Source organism: Pteropus vampyrus, unplaced genomic scaffold, assembly GCF_000151845.1.
Source record: "Pteropus vampyrus isolate Shadow unplaced genomic scaffold, Pvam_2.0 Scaffold7, whole genome shotgun sequence".
NCBI lineage: Eukaryota > Metazoa > Chordata > Mammalia > Chiroptera > Pteropodidae > Pteropus > Pteropus vampyrus.
This window is the reverse complement of record NW_011888788.1, coordinates 17,031,928-17,050,131: the sequence shown is the minus strand read 5'-3', so window position 1 is coordinate 17,050,131 and position 18,204 is coordinate 17,031,928. Positions and strand designations below refer to the sequence as shown.

Sequence of the window (18,204 nt, the reverse complement as noted above, 5' to 3'; positions counted from 1 at the left end):
TCCCTGGCTAACACTGTCCATAGAAACTTTTTTTGTATCCACTAGATAAGAAGCATTTCAATGGCCACTTGAATAGCATATTGAGTGGAAGAGGCAACTAGACAAAATAAACAGAGAAAGAAAATTAAAGAGCATTAAGAGGCAAGTTCAGGGTAGGGATTAGACTGCCTGTGAAGAATGGAGGAGAACCCAAAGAAACTTCTTGGAGGATAAAAAATTAGTTTCTCCTTTGAGGAGAAAAGGAGATACAAGTTAGAGGCTGGCCACAGTAAAGAGTGCACCACGGCATAGGACTAATCAAAGGTAGGAGTATGAGACTGGGGGTACGTCACAGCTACAAGAAGGAGATACAAGTTGGAGGCTGGCCACAGTAAGAGTGCACCACGGCATAGGACTAATCAAAGGTAGGAGTATGAGACTGGGGGTACGTCACAGCTACAAGAAGGGTGGTTTGGCTAGAATTTGGGTTGACCTTACATTGTGCTCTCAACAAGATAGTGGGAAAACCAATCATGGGGCAAGGAGTTACCAGAAATTCAAGTCACATTGAATCAGACTGGAGGTGCAAGTTCATTTCATTTCATCAAGTCAGGTAAATTAGTGGAGACCTCTCACTTTAAAACTTTATAAGATTCTCAGACATAGGAATGTAACACCCTTCTGTTGTCTTGAACTGGCTGTTTGAGGCAGTTGCAATAAAATCATAGTGTTCATCATCCTCTACTCTCAAACCTCTGCCAAAAATAAAAATTAAAAGAATAATAATTGCTGATATTACTATTTTGTGCACTGGAAGAGAGTTTCCAAAAACAATAACAATTAATTTTCTTTGGTGGTGTTAGCCAAAAAAGCAGTGAGGTGCCAGGTTTCCATGATCTTCTTAGATCATCTGGCATCCGGGAACAATGGCTGTGAGAAACAAATCCTTGGAGGCTAGTAAAGTTGTGTTGTAACCCCAATGTCAGAGGTTTCATATTTTGGCCATTTCACATCACAGCAGGTAGAAAACCCAGGATGGAAAATGTCAGCCTGGATATAAGTTTCCTCCACAAAAATATTGCCTCAACATAGCTGAAATCCTTAGAGATCTTTTCTGCGTAAAGCTTCAAAAACACACTAGCCTTGGCTTCAGATGCCTTTTTGACACTGCTCCAGACATATTTAAGAAATGGGACTAATTTTGAAAGATATATTTGGGCAGCCAACCAAGGCCTAAAAGTAGAGTGCACTATCCTGATTTTGTGTAAAAGGAATTTAAAAAAAATAAATGCAGCCAAAACCTGAATTTTCTGAAGGCATTTACACTGATTTTCTGTCCGTTCTTATGGAGGAGGTTTAAGGCCCAGTGAGAGAGATGAACGTGCTATATGACTTGAGGCATGAACTCCCCTCTCGGTTATTTCTAGACCATTGCTGTAAAGAAGAGTATCCTAAGTGTGATGGTCACAATCTATCTTTGTTTTTAAATCCCGTGAAAAGGTCCCTTAAAAAGTAGCATTAACACTAAAATTTGCCAGCAAACAATAAAATAGCCTTATCCTGCTTCCTGAAATGGGAAGCTAATGTCACATTTTTTCTAAGCTTTTTTTTTTTTTTCAGTTATCTTTTCTAAACAGAGTGGTATCAAAATAAAGTAGTTAACTTTTTGAATGGTAGTTAAGTATTACAAATGGGAAAATATCTCAATAAAATTAAAAAATAAGAAAAAAAATCATGAGAAATGACTTTGTCACTTCACTGAGCACCTACTATGAAGGGAACACTGGGCATGGAAAAGAATTTTAGAAACAAGTACTTAAATGAGCTTAAAAATAGATTATAAAATAAGGTGTGTGTGTGTAAAAACATCAATAAATACCAAATGTGAGGTATTGATTGCTATCATTTACTGAGTGTCTACTGAGGCACAGGTTCCACTTTAAATGTGTTAGTGGTTGTAGCATTTGCTGGTTGTCAGTGATTCCTCCACACTCTCATGACACTTGGTTTCCATGCATGCCAACCCACCTTACTGGGAGCACTGACATTCTCCATCGAGGACTTCCTCTGGCTGTGGGAACCTGATCAACCCCTCAATGAGCAGTTTTTATGAGCAGAAAGTTACTATCTCCCTAAGAGCAGCCCTCTATCAACAGTAAATAAGAGTTGGTGGATAAAAATAAAAAATAAAAATAAAAAATCCTTGCCCAATTTTCCTTTCTGTCTCCAAGAGGTAGATCACTCTATTCTGGAGTGATCCAAGAAGTGAGAATTATCAAAGTAGATCCCTTCTCATTACTTTCTATCACAATCATTTTCTTTCTCACACTTATCCACTGTAATTAGATGTCTACATATAAGTTGCTTTTTTAGTTATTTGTCATCTATTTTTCTGACTAAGTCAGAATCTTCCTGGGGGGCAGAGACTCTTTCTATAATATTCTACACTGTTGCTAAATAAAACTCAATAAATATTTGCTACATTAATCAATTAGTGAATAAATTTCATCCTAAAAAGAAAGTTAGACATTTTTCTATATATGAGATTCTTGATAACATAAAGATGACTGAAAACAGAAAATAACAGACATAGATGTTTAAGATTTAGCTCAACAAGACACTGAACCATCAGCTTCTATGGCAAGAATTTCAAAGATTAAGAATAAAATTCCAGTTTGTTGTAATGCAGATAAACTGCCAAGTCTGAGTAAAAGAATAGGACTTGCATGTCCAAGTTTGAGATGCAGCTATACACAGGCATATATAGTACACGAGAGGGGATCTGACTTGTAGATACTCAATAGAATTCCTGGAAGAATTTTGGACCTCTGGGATCAAGGACAGTGGAGAATCTGACATCTAATCATGTCTACAGTGGCTACACATGTGTGTGGGGGTGTATGAAGTTTCATAAACCAAAAAGATGAATGCAATATAAATATTAAGATCATGGGCCCAAGCATCATTCTTTGGTAATCTTCTGAGAGCTTATCAAAGTTGAGAGAGCTGTTTTTTCTCACTTTGAAACCGCCTCTGCTGGCCAGCCTGGACATTGATGTAATGACTAATGTGGTATGGAGCCCATATCCCTTTCGTGAGGCCCACATACTATCCTTAGCAATTAGGGATATGGACTGCTGACACCTCGCAGTGGCTGTATTACACACTAGATTTGTCCTGGGTCACAAAGAACTGTTTTGACCAAAGTTGTGCCTTCTTCCAGGAGCTGGCACATGACAATCTGGAAATTCAAAGCCCAGCGCTTCTCCAAAGGGCCATGAGAGCTCCAGAGTTCTCCAAGCAGAGCCAACTTCATAGGCTTACAATCTGAGCAGTGGGCTCTGTGCTCAGAAGGATTGCTCACTTGGTTTAATACTCTGTTGTCACCATCTGGGCATTGTAAATAATCTTCTCTTTGAATTTGCACTTTGTAAGTGAATTCCATTGGGACAATCAAGCATGCATACTTGAGCAAAGGATGTTCTTCCTTTACCACCCTATTTGCGTGTAGTGTTCTCAATATCCCATGAGCACAGAATTCCAGTGGACCCACGATGAGTAGGTGTTCAACAAGACTCAAAGCAAATTAAAGTTAAACACATCACATCTACAGTTGAGCAAGCAAGGATGCTAACAGCCTTAAAAGGCCACGTGTTCCATTCAAACCAGAAATTTCTTCCAACGTGAAAAGAAGGTAATGGCTTTCTAAGAAACATGCATTCTATCATATCTTTTATTATTCACATTACTTCCTTGATTTGTCCAACTACATTTAGATATCTACTTTCCCTTTCAGTTACCATATTCATCAATGAGCCAAAGGTAGAGAGTGTTATCAGAACATACATGTATTAAGAGGTAAAATAAAGTAAAAAAAAAAAAAAAAAAAAAGTTGAGTTAGTTTTGCGCAGCATTCCATTGTTAGGTAAGAACAAAATACATATGTATGCATGAGCTACAAAATACAAATATGTATTTTAGTGATTTTTCACATGAGTTAAATGCTCTTACATTTGCATTTAAACTGATAGTGCATAATATAAAGATGAATAGTAAAATTCTTACTAATGATTTAAAATTATATTTTTTTCTTTTATAAGAAGATCATAAAAGTTGCCATGACAATTTGAAAAACCACACAATAAAGAAAAAGTATATTTTATTATCACTTAGGGCACTTTTTTTATGCTTTTGAACAAGAGGTCCTGCATTTTCATTTTGCACTTGGCTCCACAAATTATGAAGTTATCTCTGCTCCTAGGGCTTAGCTGATGCCTCAGTTGCACCCTCATTGTGGATCGGTCTCTCTTCTGCCCAGACCTACCTTCCATAGTTTCTTACAGGTATATCTCCTGAGGGCATTCCCCCACGACCCTTCCATACATGACTTTCTGTTTCACAGTCTCTTTCTTAGGAACCCTATCTAAGATGCTCCATCATAGCTCTATTGTGAGGCCCCATCTTCAGGGAAATCAGTGGATGAGACTTGGTGGTTTGTTGCTAGCCACAGCAGAAACTAGACCCAGGGTAGAGGGCTGCAATGAAGGTTAATATGGCACCAGAGTGCCAGTGTTGTGGTATATGTCTTTATGCAAGACTCCTAGACCTGGGAATCCTTAAAATTGCTTTAAGCATTTTAATCATTCTTTGAAAAAGCTAAAACTGGCATCTCTTTTGTTTCTTAAACTGAGTTATTGTTTTTCAAATGGCATAGGCTCCAACAGCTGTCCCTCTAGGATTCTGCTGGCACCACTCTTCTGTCAGAACCTTACCCTCCAGTGGCTCCTTGAGGTGACTCAGTTAAGTGGAGCCCTGGAGAAGAACATGAAGAATGTGGGGGGCAGCCACTCCTGATTCTGTACCACCAGGGACAACACAAAGCTGCATACTAAGCCGGGAGCTATTATTCACATGAGTCATGGCAAAAAACAAAGAAGACTTATTGCTGGAAAAACAAAGGAAAATTCAGATGACCTCCTGCAACTAAAGGAAGCAGTAGTGAAGAAAAAGTTATTAACAAAATTAAAAAGAAAATTATTTTTTTCACATTGAAAGAGATTGAATGAGAATTTTATGGAAATGTGCTACTCATCTCTAATAACTTTTCATCTCTTCACCCCACAGCAGTTTGGAAATTTTTGCAAATCACTGTCCACAAATATTATTTTATTAGTTGTTTTTATTTCTTTCCACTGTATGCTAGCACCACCCTAGAGAGGGTGGTCAAAACTGATGCTGGATTTTTTGTTTAGTTTTGTTTTTTAATTTTTGATGTTTTTTTAATTATTATTTTTGGTTGCATTCATGCTCTACGTTTTAAATTTGCATTTTTGATGGGACAAAATGGCGTATTGAATTAACTCTTTTTTTGTCCATTCTACTTTAAGAAATCTATAAAGAAATGTAACCCAATTTTGAAGGTGTTTTTTTTTTTTTAAATTTCAATTGTTCTTTTCTCTTGGCTGTTTTACATGCACATACTACATATTCTCAGTTGAGTGTAACTTTCTACTTCAGAAGATATATCAATTATAATAAGCATGTGATGATTTTTTAAAAATTATTTTTAGTTGATTAATTTTTATGGTGACATTGGTTAATGAAATCCAGTAAGTTTCAGCTGTACACTTTAACAGTAAGGCATATATATATTTACACTATGTGTTCACCGCTGATAGTTAGATTTTTTTCTGTCACCACATATTTCACTCGTCTACCTTACCCCTCCCCGCAACCCTACCCTCTGGTAACCACTAGTTTATAGTTTATGTCATGAGTCTCTGTTTCTCCTGTTCATTTGTTGCTATTAGGTTTATATCCCACATGTAAGTGTTATCATGTGATTTTCAACTTTTTCTGTCTGGGTTATTTCACTTAGCATGATTATCTCAAGGTCCATCCATGTTGTCGCAAGTGGCAGTATTGCATCTTCTTATGGCTGAGTAATATTCCATTGCATATAGGTTTTTTAAATTTATTTATTTTAATTAGTTTCAAGTATACAGTATATTGGTTAAACATCTATATAGTTCATAAAATTATCTATCCAGTTGCTCCCTCCCTCCCCTGACCCTCTACCTAGCCAACATATTAATGCTAGCTGCATTCCCTATGCCATGCTCCCCATCCCAGTGACCATCCATCAGCTACTAATTTGTATTAACCCTTCACCCCATTCTCCCATTCCCCCAAATCTCCTCCCTGTCAATCACCAAATTATCAATTATATCTGTGTGTCTCTTTTTATTCCTTAGATTCCACATATCAGTGAAATCATATAGTGTTTATCATTCTCTGTCTGACTTAAATACCTTCGAGGTCCATCAAAGCAATATCTTTTTCTATCCCCTTCCTTTTAGTCTGTAAGTGTCTTTTAATCTGAAATGACTCTCTTAAAAGCAATATGTAGGGGTCTTATTTTCCTTTCCATTCATCCGCTCTATCTTTTGGTTGGAGCACTTAATTATTTTCCATTTGAGATACTCGTTGACAGGAATGTAGTTGTTACCATTCTTTATTCCTGTTTTTGATACATTTTTTTTCTTCTTAAAGAAGTCCCTCCAACATTTCCTGTAATACTGGCTAGGTGATGATAAATTCTTTTAGTTTATTTTTGTCTGGGAAGCTCTTTATCTGTTCTTCAACTCTAAATGATAGCTTTCCTGGATAAAGTATTCTTGGTTGTAGATTCTGGGTCTTCATCATGTTGAATATTTTGTGCCAAGCCATTCTGTCTTGCATAGTTTCTTTAGAGAAATCAGCTGTTAGTCTTATGGGTGTTCCCTTGTAGGTAACTATCTGCTTTTGTCTTGCTGCTTTTAAGATTCTTTCTTTTATTTAACATTTGGCATTTTAATTATGATATGTCTTGGGTGGGCTTCTTTGGATCCCTGGCTTTGGGGATTCTCTGAGCTTCCTGGGGTTTTATGTTCATTTCCTTCACCAGTTTAGGGAAGCTTTCCAATTTTATTTCTTCAAACACCTGTTCAACATCTTGTTTTCCTTCAGGGATGCTGATCAGATGGATATTCTGACCCTTAATAGTGTCCCATATGCTCCTTAAATTATTTTTATAGTCTAGGCATCTGATTGAGTGTCTTTGGCTTTCCCATACTCTAGATAGGGCATTTGATCATTTTCTTTATTTATTTTGTTTGTTCCTTTATTTATTCCACTTAATATACTTCTCATCTTGGATAATGTGTTCTTCATTTCAGACTGGTTCCCTTTTATAATTTCTATTTCCACTTTTATGTTTTATATCTTTTTGTTGAAGTTCTCGCTGAATTTTTCTACACTTACCAAAAGTTCACTGAGCATCTTTATAACCAGTGTTTTGAACTCTGAATGTTAGATTACTTGACTCCATTATATCTAGATCTCTGTTCTCTTCTCTCATATGGTTTCTGCTTCTTTTCTTCCCATTTTGGCTCCCTTTGGTGTCTGTTTCTATGTACTAAGCAAAGATCCTAAGTCTCCTGGTCTTATTAGTGTGGATTTGTGAAGTAGGTTTCCAGTGGCACAGTTATGAGAAAGGTTCAGCTGCAGGCCAGACTTAGCCCAAGCCTCTACCCCTGCATGGCCACCTGTTAAGATTCATTAAGCAATCCACAGATACTGTGCTTATAGTTGCCTGAAAAGGCCACACCAGAAACTGAGGCCAGCTCCCTCCAGTGTGAGTCTACGCGCTGCTCAGTAAGGAGCACCTGACTTACCGAGGATACACCTGGATGTGGCTTAGGTGGAGCCGTAAGCTGGGGGAGGCGGAGTTTCAGAGAATTCTCTGGGTGGAGTGACCTCTGTTATCCAATTTGATGGCCTCATAGTTATTGCAGCTCTCTTTCTGTGCACTGAGGGGAGGAGGGCTCAAAAGGGAACAATGGATACTGCCAGCACTTCTGTACAGAGTGAATCTGGCCTTGGTCCTCATTCTGACAATGTCTTCCTGTAAGTCTCTGGTGCCCCCTGTGCACAGCCAAATTGGCACTGGTGCTCAGAGCAAGCAGGTCCATCACCATGAAAATCTACTCTGGGACGTGGCTCCTTTAAGAGGCTTCTGATGCTGCTGTAGCTTCCATCTCACTCAGCAGCTGGAGACTGGGCAGCCTCATGTCCTTGCCCCATCCTACCTTCTGCTGTTACAAGATGATTTCTTGCATTTCTCTTGCTTACAAAGAAGGCTCTTACTTCAAGTTCTAATAAAGACTGCAGAGGTGTATTTGTAGGACACATTTATTCATATTAAATTCTGTGCCTGCTGGCCCTAGCCAGTGAACTTGTTCGCTGGGAGCTACTGTCTTGAACAACAACAACAACAAAAAGGTAGAGAATGAGGAAAACTAGGATAAAGCTGTTTATTGAGATCCCCATACAAATGTGTTGAGTCCTCTCCGGGTCTTACCTAATTGAATCATCACCAGGACCAAGAGAACAAAAATCGTTATACACATTTTACAGATGGAGAAATCAGAGCTTAGAGAATTTGAGTATCTCACTAAGAGCAGTCAGCTCTCAAAAGTGGTAGAACTAACAATTCAGCTCCTTAGTGTCCGACTCCAAACTCCTGGCATTCCTCTGTTCCCTCTCTCTTCTCCTTTTTCTGCTCTTATTGCCTCTCTCCCTTCCCCCACCACCAATATTTTTCTTCTTGGAAGAATTAGTGTTTTTATCACAAAGAATTCTAGTATTCTGCTACTATCTTATTTATTTATGTGGTTAATAAAAAGTTATGAGAAAATTAGAAAAATTGTGTTGAATGCACTAGACTCAAAATTAACAGGTTTTTTTTCTGAATATTGTATTTCAGAAGAAAAGAAAAACAACTTTCCAAATAAGTTCCAGTTGTAAGTAAAAGTCATGAAGAGTTTTACTCTGAACTTTTAAACTATTTCATACCATTCTGCCCTTTCAAAGTCCTCAAGTTTGTGATCTATTCACTAATTCCCTATGATATAGTTGGGTCATTGTAGCAGGGATAAAACTGAAAAGTGAGTGTGACAAGAATCCCATTGTAAACACATCTGACCCTGTTCATCTTCATATCTGCTTCAGCCACCATCTGATTTTTATGCACAGATACATGATATGGATCTGGAAGCCTTTATTATGCTCACTATAAAGAGATAATATAGCAATATATTTTGATAATATAGTTTGATGACTGTAGGATCTGTCTGGGATTTCTGTGTTAAAAGCTGGTCCAGCCATTGCAGAAACTCAATTACACTTCGCCTTAAACAATAAATAAATAAATAAATAAATAAATAAATAAATAAAAACGAGACATCAGCTTTTGGTCTCTTGCAATTTTTATTTTATTTAGGGAGTATTAATAATAGTAAAACAGAAAAAAATAATTATGCATGCCTACTATGTCTAGGAACCATGCTAGATCATTTTAATAGTTCCCTTAATTCTTATAACAACCTTCCATAGTGGATTCAATTGACTTCATTTTGCTGATGAGGAAAAAAACATACAAACAGACTTTGGGAGGCCCAGTCTAATATAGAGGCTAGAAGCATGGACTCTGCAGCCAGACTGGATTCATCCTCATCTCTCAGCCACTAACTATAAGACTATGGACATGTTACTTACTGTCACTCAGCCTCAGTTTTCTCAGCTGCAAAGTGGGGAGAGTACCCACCTCATAGGGTTACTCTATGAGGAACCAGAGTTTGAACCTATGTCAGCCTAACTTTATGTAAAATATTTATTGAGCTATAATATGCAGAGAGAGGGAGAGAGTACACAACTTATAAGTGTGAAGTTATGACCTTAAAAGAGGCAAAGATTTCTTAATAGGACACAAAGAGCAGTAAGCACAAAGGGAAAATTGTATAAACTGAACCACATTAAATTAAGAACTTCTGTTCATTAGAAAATATCACTATGAGAATGAGAAGACATGCCACAAAGTGTGAGAGATTATTGCAGTATATGTATCTGACAGAAGACTTTTTGGAATATATAAAAAATGTCTATAAATCAGTAAGTAAAAGCCAAACAACCCAAAAGGGAAATTGTCAACAGACTTGAACTGGCACTTCACAAAAGAGGATGCCCAAGTAGCCAAGAAGCACATGAAAAGATTCTCAATATCATTAATCAACAGGTAAATACAAATTAAAACCACAACATGATAGCACTAGACATCAACCAGAATGGCTAAAATGAGAAAGACAGACCATACTAAGTGTTGATGAGTATGAGAAGAAACTAACACCAATATTCTTTCAAGAGCTGTTTACAGAGAGCCACAGTTTGGAAAATATAGCTATTTTTTTACTATCCATTGGATAGAAGCGAGTTTGTATTGGAAATGTGAATAGAATAATTATTGTGCCTGAGTCATTCTGAGATAAAGGCATGCTGAATCATTCTAAAATCTCTAATGCCTCCACAATGAGAATATTTACTTTCTCCTCTCATTCCTGTGCTAGAAGAGCCAGCTGCCTGCCATTTGCTTCATCTTCAACCTACTCAGTAATGCACAGAAATTAGCAGGTTGGCATTTCACCAGTGTAAAAGGAAGGGAGAGAGACTATGAATGCAATATGGTGGTTATAAAGTAGAAATTTCTGATTGACCTTTAGCCGATGAGAGGTTATCTAGGAGAAGTGACCTTATGATCTCAATCAGAGGAAACTTCCATTTAAAGAACATCTTGTAAATGGCTCCATTTTTTGTGTTTCCACTTTTACACAAGAGACTGGATACTGCATAATAAGGTATTTTTCAAAATTTTGAGAAATTAAATTGCTTTTAGTGGCACGCAATGTGGATCTATGTTAGGCTGAATTATGTGTCCTGGGCTCATTGTATTTTACTGTTCTCTTCAGTTTGGGTTTTTAAGGTAAAATATGAGACTAGACATGCAGATAAATGAGAGAATTTCTTGTGAAAGAAGATGAGGGAGGGGGCATGAGAAGGTGGAGAATGCCTTCAAACCATAATTTTTCCTGAAACCTGTGAAAGACTAGAGAAAAGAAAAGCTTCAGACTGCAGTTCTGAGACAGTCACAGCTTGTATATCAGGCAGTCGCCAAGCAGAGGTTGCCAAATACAGGGCTCTAGCAACCTTGCTTAGTCTTACCATTAATTTACTGTTTCATCTTGGCTATGTCCTTGGGGCCCTCTAGATCTCTATTAAAAATATATCTCAAGAATTCTCATTGTACCCTTTTCAGTTTCTTCGCAATTTGTAACTTTATCTTTACTTATTTGTCTGTGATGTCTGTCTCCCTCACTGTAAATCTTATGCTTATTTGTTTTATTTGCCATTATATAGTGATATATGTCACTTGCATAAGTCATAAATAAATGTGAGTTAAATTAGTGAATAAACTTTTCATAGCCTGGCAGTTACTCATAGAATCTGATTCCCCTCACCTAAGAAATAAAATATCCAGGGTTTTTATGTGTGTTTGTGTGTGTTATAAACATTTATATATTTATAAGTACTTAATTATTTCATTTATGGTATAATTTAAGGAAATAAAGTTATAGTATCATTGTTATAAATAAGCTTTGTTGTAAAATCTCAAAAATATTGAATATTCTTATTTCTACTTTTGATCATACTCTCCCTACTCAAGATAACATACAATCTGTAGAGAAACACTAAATCAATGACCCCTGAGTGTGGCGATCACAAATCTCAGAATTTCTGGAGCAGGATCAATTCCCAATATTCTCTCTAATATCTTTTTCTGTGCAGATATATTCACAAATCATAAACAAAACATTCTTTGGCAGACTGGTTTCCAATTTTTGATTTAGAAAATATGGTCACCAGATTCTCAAAACTTCTGGAAGCTTTCCTTAGGAATTGTTTAGGGGAACTTTGGGTTTGTGGTGAACAGTGTGCTTCAAAATAAATCTAAGTGTCACAGTACTTATTTCCATGTGTCAACAGCTCATTTCCCTAAAGCTTTGAGGGTCTCTGTGCCTCCTGCTGACCCTTTCCCACCTTCCCACCTGCTCACCCTCTTGACTTGTTATGCTGTCATCCTTTCTCTTGCTTTGAGGAGTTAGTCCTCTCTGCCTCTCCTCTATGGTGCTGCTAATCAAAAGAGTGTTGTATGACTTCACGTGGTATGTGACCCTTTCACAGAACTTGTGGGAGAAATGTTTATGCTAGATTTTAAAAGACTGTCTTAGGTTGCGTTCTCATAGATGCAAACTTTGAAACAAAAGGCTTTTTGGATGATGATACCAAACAGTACTGGATGGAATTAGGAATTAGAGAAACGAGACAAGAAAGGGATGGAAACCAGTAAACAGACATGGTAAATGAGCAGGCTACCTCTGCGGGCAACTGGGGCTCATTCCTATTGGAGGCCTCTGGAAGAAGGTGTAGAACATGCTTATGCATTGTCCCACTGAGGGGCAAGGGAGCAAGATCTTTGATTCACAATTTTCAACCTGAGATTGGTTGTGAGTCATTTCTGGGGGCTTTCATACCCCCACAATACAGAACTTCACCCCACACCAAAGTATGCCCCTGTGGCTCAAGAAAGCCTTCAGACAATGAGGCACACAGGTGCTTTCATTAAGTAGTCCATGGAGTATGTGAACAGGGGACAAATAGCATCAATCTCAAAGATGAAAGAAATGAGAGGACTGCGTATGATGAACTAGTACCTGAAATAATTCCTTCCTAAAATTTTATTACTGTAAGTTCATCTAGTTCCATCTTAACTAATTTAGTCCTTTAACCTACACTAGCTGTTCCTCACACTACCTTTTCCTCTGCTCTAGAAATCAACTCGGTGTACTTGGTCCATTAGCAGAGCCTTATGTCAATAAGCAAGTGCTTAGGAAACAGAGCACATAAGCAGAGTGGATTTCCATTGTGACTGGATCATATTCTGTTTCTATGGTAGAGGTGGTCTGCAATGTCCCCACAACTGTATGTTATGTGCCGGACAATTGCTTTTCAACATTTATTGGATGTGACAATGCGCTAGGTGTGGTCCTGCCTCAGGAGACTTAAAATCTAAATAAACCTCTGTCTTTGATATCTGGTATTTTCCCTTTCTTTCATTTGGTGGTTCTCGGCTGGCAGGTGCTGACATTTTTATTATTCACACATACGTCTCCAGGACACCATCTTACCATAACACTTCAAATTTATGCAGGAACACTTCAAATTTATGCAGGAACTTTCTTTCAAGGAGGCCAAAACTCTTCTAAATAAACTATCTCTATCATCACAGAATTTTAAATGCAAGGAAATCCCTGTGAAGGAAAAGTGGGGGGAAACATGTTTCCTTCATGTCATACCCAGAAAAACTAAGGACCAACATGGGACTAGGTTGTCATAGAGGCTCATTGCTAGATGAGAGCAAGAGGCCTCAGTCTTCTATAAATCAGGCCAAGGTAACAGTAAGACCAGCCACATATATGTCTGTGAGAGGAGTAAATGAGATAACCTGTGTGCCTGACACAGTAAACATGAGTCATAATTGCAACACTATAGAGATTCTAGAACCTTAACATGCAGCTTCTCCATAATATAGAACTCATCATAACATCTGGGTAAAGTAGAAAAAAAAATTGAATCCAAGGACAAGCCTCAGAATCTGCTATATTGAGAACTACAGAATTTCCCTGAGCCTCATGTTTTCCATTGGGGAAATTATTCCAAAATGAGAATGATAATAGCTCACCAGCATTACCTCTCTCAGGGTGCTATTATGAGGCTTAAAGATGATACCGTTTGTGATAGATGGGCTCATGGTTTCAATCCTTCGCTACCTCCCTCTGCCATTTGATTTGGTGGCATGTCGTTGGTGGGATTGGCCATATGACTAGATTTGGCCAATGGGATACTAGAAGTGACACACGAAGGCTATATTGTGCTTTGCAGTTATGCTTGGCATCTTGTGCCCTGGGGGATCCACCAAAATAGAGAGAAGTCCCAGCTGTTACCACTGTTCACTATCCTATCTGGAGTACATTAAGATTAACAATAGAGTTATTAAAACAGTGGCAGTTACCATTTATTAAGCTCTTACTGTGTGCCTGGGCACTGCTTTCAGCATTTTACATCACTGAATTCACATAATTAACTCTCAACAACTCTATAAACAGGTGCTATTATTATTCTAATTTTCATACACAGCAACAAAGGCCCATGAGGACAAGGAACTTCAAAGTTCTTTTGAAAACAATGAGCTTACAATTTAAAATCATATGATCTGACTCCAGGACCAAAGCTGTTCACCACTACAGGGTACACATAACATGAAAGTAGTAAAGTGAAGGACAGAGAACTCTCTAGAGCACAAACTCATCTAAATGCTGTGTGTCATTATGACAGCAAGCCCTGGTTACAAAGTAAAACCAGTCCTGAACTCAAATTCTAACTCTGCTTTTCATTAACTATGTGGTTTTGGGAAGATGTAACTCTAAACTTCTCTAGGCCTCAATCTCCTCACCTATAAAATGGGCTAATATCAGTCATTCACTGCTAGAACTATTTTGAATACTAAACAAGGCAAAGCCTATTTAGGGCTAACACTGAGCATTGAGCAATGTAAGCATCTCATTCAGCGACCAGGCTTGAAGCAATTACTTAGTAGGGAATCATTGTGGAGCCCTGAGCATCTCTTTAGAAGAATGAAGATGATAGATCGATTGGCAAAATGACAAACTTTTCCCACTCTGTGCCTGCTCCTAAAGCAGATCTGACAAGGACAGAGTAGGCTTTGGCCCTTTGATGTAAAAATTGATTCTTCCTCAGATGGGAACTTGCAAAGCTCAGGGGTTAGATTTTGGATTATGCTCTTAGATCAGCATCCAAATGTTTGGGCCCCATATCTCATTCCTCTCTCGCTTACCCAGGAGTTTAGAAAAACTGAGAATGCCAGGTAAGGACAAGCTGCACTGAGCCCAGGGTATGTCAGTGTGGCTGCCAGCAGCGAATGGGTGGCCTCAGTTCTGAGGCCAGCTGCTGCCCGATGACATCGGGTCTGTATGACTTTCCCAAAAGTAAAAATTTCATTTTTAATGCCAACTTCCAAATTGGCCCATCCATCCTTTTTCAGTCTTCTATCTATCACCTTATCTTTGCTGGAGAAACACTTCCATATGTCCATTTAACCTGCTCTTTATCCTAAGGATGAATTTGTTCCAGTGCTCAGGTGCTTAACAGCTTTCGACATTGACTTTGGAGCCTCTATTCTGAATGTTGTGCATCTGAAAGTCCCTAGATGACTTAGAAGGCTAAAGAGCCTCCTTATAATGCACAAAAGAAATACGCAATGCTGTGTTCAGGTTTTAAATGCCTTTAAATTAGGCCATAGCTACAGGGCCAACCTTGAAATATTGTACCTCACCCCGGTGCCCTTCCTGAGGTCACTAACTAGGGTTGACATAGGAAAGCAGGGCAGAGTCTATAAATTATTATTAACTCTTTGATTTTTACTATTAGTTTCTAGGATGACAAAGTAAAGCTCAAAATCTAGAAAAAGTGCCTTGGTTTACTTGCCAGTGTGCTAACCCTTCATCCTCAGTTCATCAAGAAGCCTATAAAAAAATAAACCATGAACATGTTCCAACCACTGCCTTTTACTCCCCTAATGAACACAGAAATATTCATGACAAAGTGTGATTTACGGGCAAAGGAATTCCAGTAACCATCATTTCATCTTTTCTGTAATAAGTCCTCTTGGCTGACAACTTTATGGAACACTGTTGGTGCACCAGAGAGGCAGACCACTTCTAAGGGAGAGTCACCTCAAGATTGTCCAGTCCATCCACTGAGCTTTTATTTGCAAAATCAGCCCAGAGAAGGCCAGAAGATATATATAACATCATACAGTTCCTGCTTCTTAATACGCCATTTTTTTAGAATCAATGAAGCAAATTTTATTGAGTGGGGTCTGATGACCCACACATTTTCTTTTTTAAAAAAATGAAAAAGAAAGAAAAAAAAAAACACAAACTAACTTCAGATGGTGAGTTTGACCTCTACTGGTCTGAGACTAAGAAAAAAAGCTTAATTTTTTTTTCATCTAAAGTTTAATAAAAATCATGTTTTCATTATTTCTGTGACCTTGTTCAAGCAAACTCATTGCTCTTTTCTCAATTTTGGAAAGAAATCACCCCTAAGTTTATAAACTAACAGTTATCATTACTATATAAATAAACTATTAAACATCCTGAACTTTATATTATGATAAAAATCAAAATGTACGCTAAAACTTCAGAGTGAAATCATTCTTGCAGAATACACACATTAAGGACCAATAAATCCCTAGATCTCTAGCCCCAGATTCTTTACACACCTTTGGTTTTTATTTTTAGTACTAAGAACACAAAAACTGAAGGGGAGAACTCTTTTCTCCAATAGATGTGGTGAAAAGAAGTGGCATAAAATCTGCACTAATGTACCACATAAGATGGTATAGGACCCTGATTAGCAAACAGTAAATCTCACTTTGATCACTGAAATGACCCCAATATTCCTTGGATTCAAAGCTTAGAAAGCTTCCCCTTCTCCCCAGTGACCCTTGCTTCATCCACTCATAGTTCCCCCAAAGTACCTCGGCTTCCTGTCTCCATCTGTGTTTCTCCACTCATCTATACCTCAAAGGTCCCCACATCTTCTCTACTCATCCACGCCATTCTCAGAACTGGCAGCACAACCTCAGGTGGGACATGAGGCAATCAATCATGGAACAGGAAGAAACCACCAGAAATTCTATTTATATTTGTTTTCTCTACATGAATAAGAAATCAGGCTTTAGTCCTATTCGATACGCAGATAGAAGTTGTGCCCTTAGTGGTCTGCATGGCTGGTAGGCATGTGTCATATTCTCGGCAGGATCCAAGGGGCAGAGGCAGAAGGTGGTACCCTCACTCACACCTTGGTTTTCTATGTCATGTGACATTGCAGTTCACATGTCCCCAATTTCGTGGATTTATAGATCGTATTATCTGGTTTTAACTACACTAACCTTTGAAAAATGGCTAGGTGGCTTTAACAAAAATTTCTGAAAAGTTTCCCTGGATCAAAGTTAACACTAGTAATGAAAGCACAGCAGAAAGCAAGATAAAGGCAGAGCTGACATGCTCTTTTTCCTCCTGAAACACCTTTCCTAGGCAAAAGCAAGGTAAAATCAACAATGCTGACAAGTCACAGGCCAATAAGATTCATTACTGAGAGAGCTACTCCCATGCAATAGTGTTCCTTAACTGGTATGTGTATGTTGAACCATCACAATTTGCAAGACTTTTAAAAATTTTCCTCATCTTTTTTATTATTTATTCATTTTTTATTTATTTTTATATATTTTTTTAGGCGAGGCAACCCTTGGTTGACCTCACAGATTTCAAGGACTTTATCAGCTTACAATCCCTTATTTTTTTATTTTTATGCCTATAGCACCTGGTCTTCCTAGGTGGTCTCCCATCCAAGTAGTAAACAGGCCTGACCCTGCTTAGCTTCCGAGATCAGACGGGATCGAGCTTGTTCAAGGTACCATGACTGAAGACTTCCTTATCATTTTTAACTTCCTATTTTTCTGTATGTTTACTATCCATAAAATCCTAAAGCAATAGAAACCATATCTTGATGAACAAAACATGCTAGAGTACATACTCAAAATTTGTTTACAGGTAGGGTTATATGTTAAAAATTAAATTATATTAAATAAGGATGAAACAAAATATGTAGTTCTCACCTGTCTGTTTGGGCTCCCCCAGTAGCAGGTGATGAGACAAGGATTGACATGCAAGTTGTTTATTTTCACATGTCAGTATATATTTTCAGTGAGAGAAACAGGAGAGACAGAGAAGAAGGCAGTCATGGCATGGTATGTTATCAAGCAAGTTATCTGAGGGAATTCTGAGAGCTACTGTAAAATGTAGCTCGGTGTCACTCCACTCAAGATTAGAAGTAAGAGAGGTGTGGTATTTATGCCCCAGCTCCCTTTAGCCATTGACAGAGGGCTACTCCCAGAGGAGGGGGCATTATTTCCTGGTACTTCTGGTCTGGGCAGGAGAGCAAAGCAGACTCAGTGGCCAGAGAAATTCTCAGAGAAAGAAGTGCAGGTGATGGCCAAGGAGAATCAAGCCAGCATGTACTAAAGGGTGCAAGTCAAGGAAAGGACTGGGGCAAGAGCACCTCTCTGATGGGAAATTTATTAGCACACATGTCATTTCCACTCATAACTACTTCCAAAGTGGGACTTTTGTCACCTTGCCCTGTAGGTTT

General features: G+C 38.1%; 1 pseudogene; it reads right to left on the bottom strand.

The window, feature by feature from the left end:
* Positions 1-17,364: 17,364 nt before the first annotated feature.
* Positions 17,365-17,483, bottom strand: LOC111746777 (annotated as a pseudogene).
* Between the last annotated feature and the right edge of the window lie 721 nt (positions 17,484-18,204).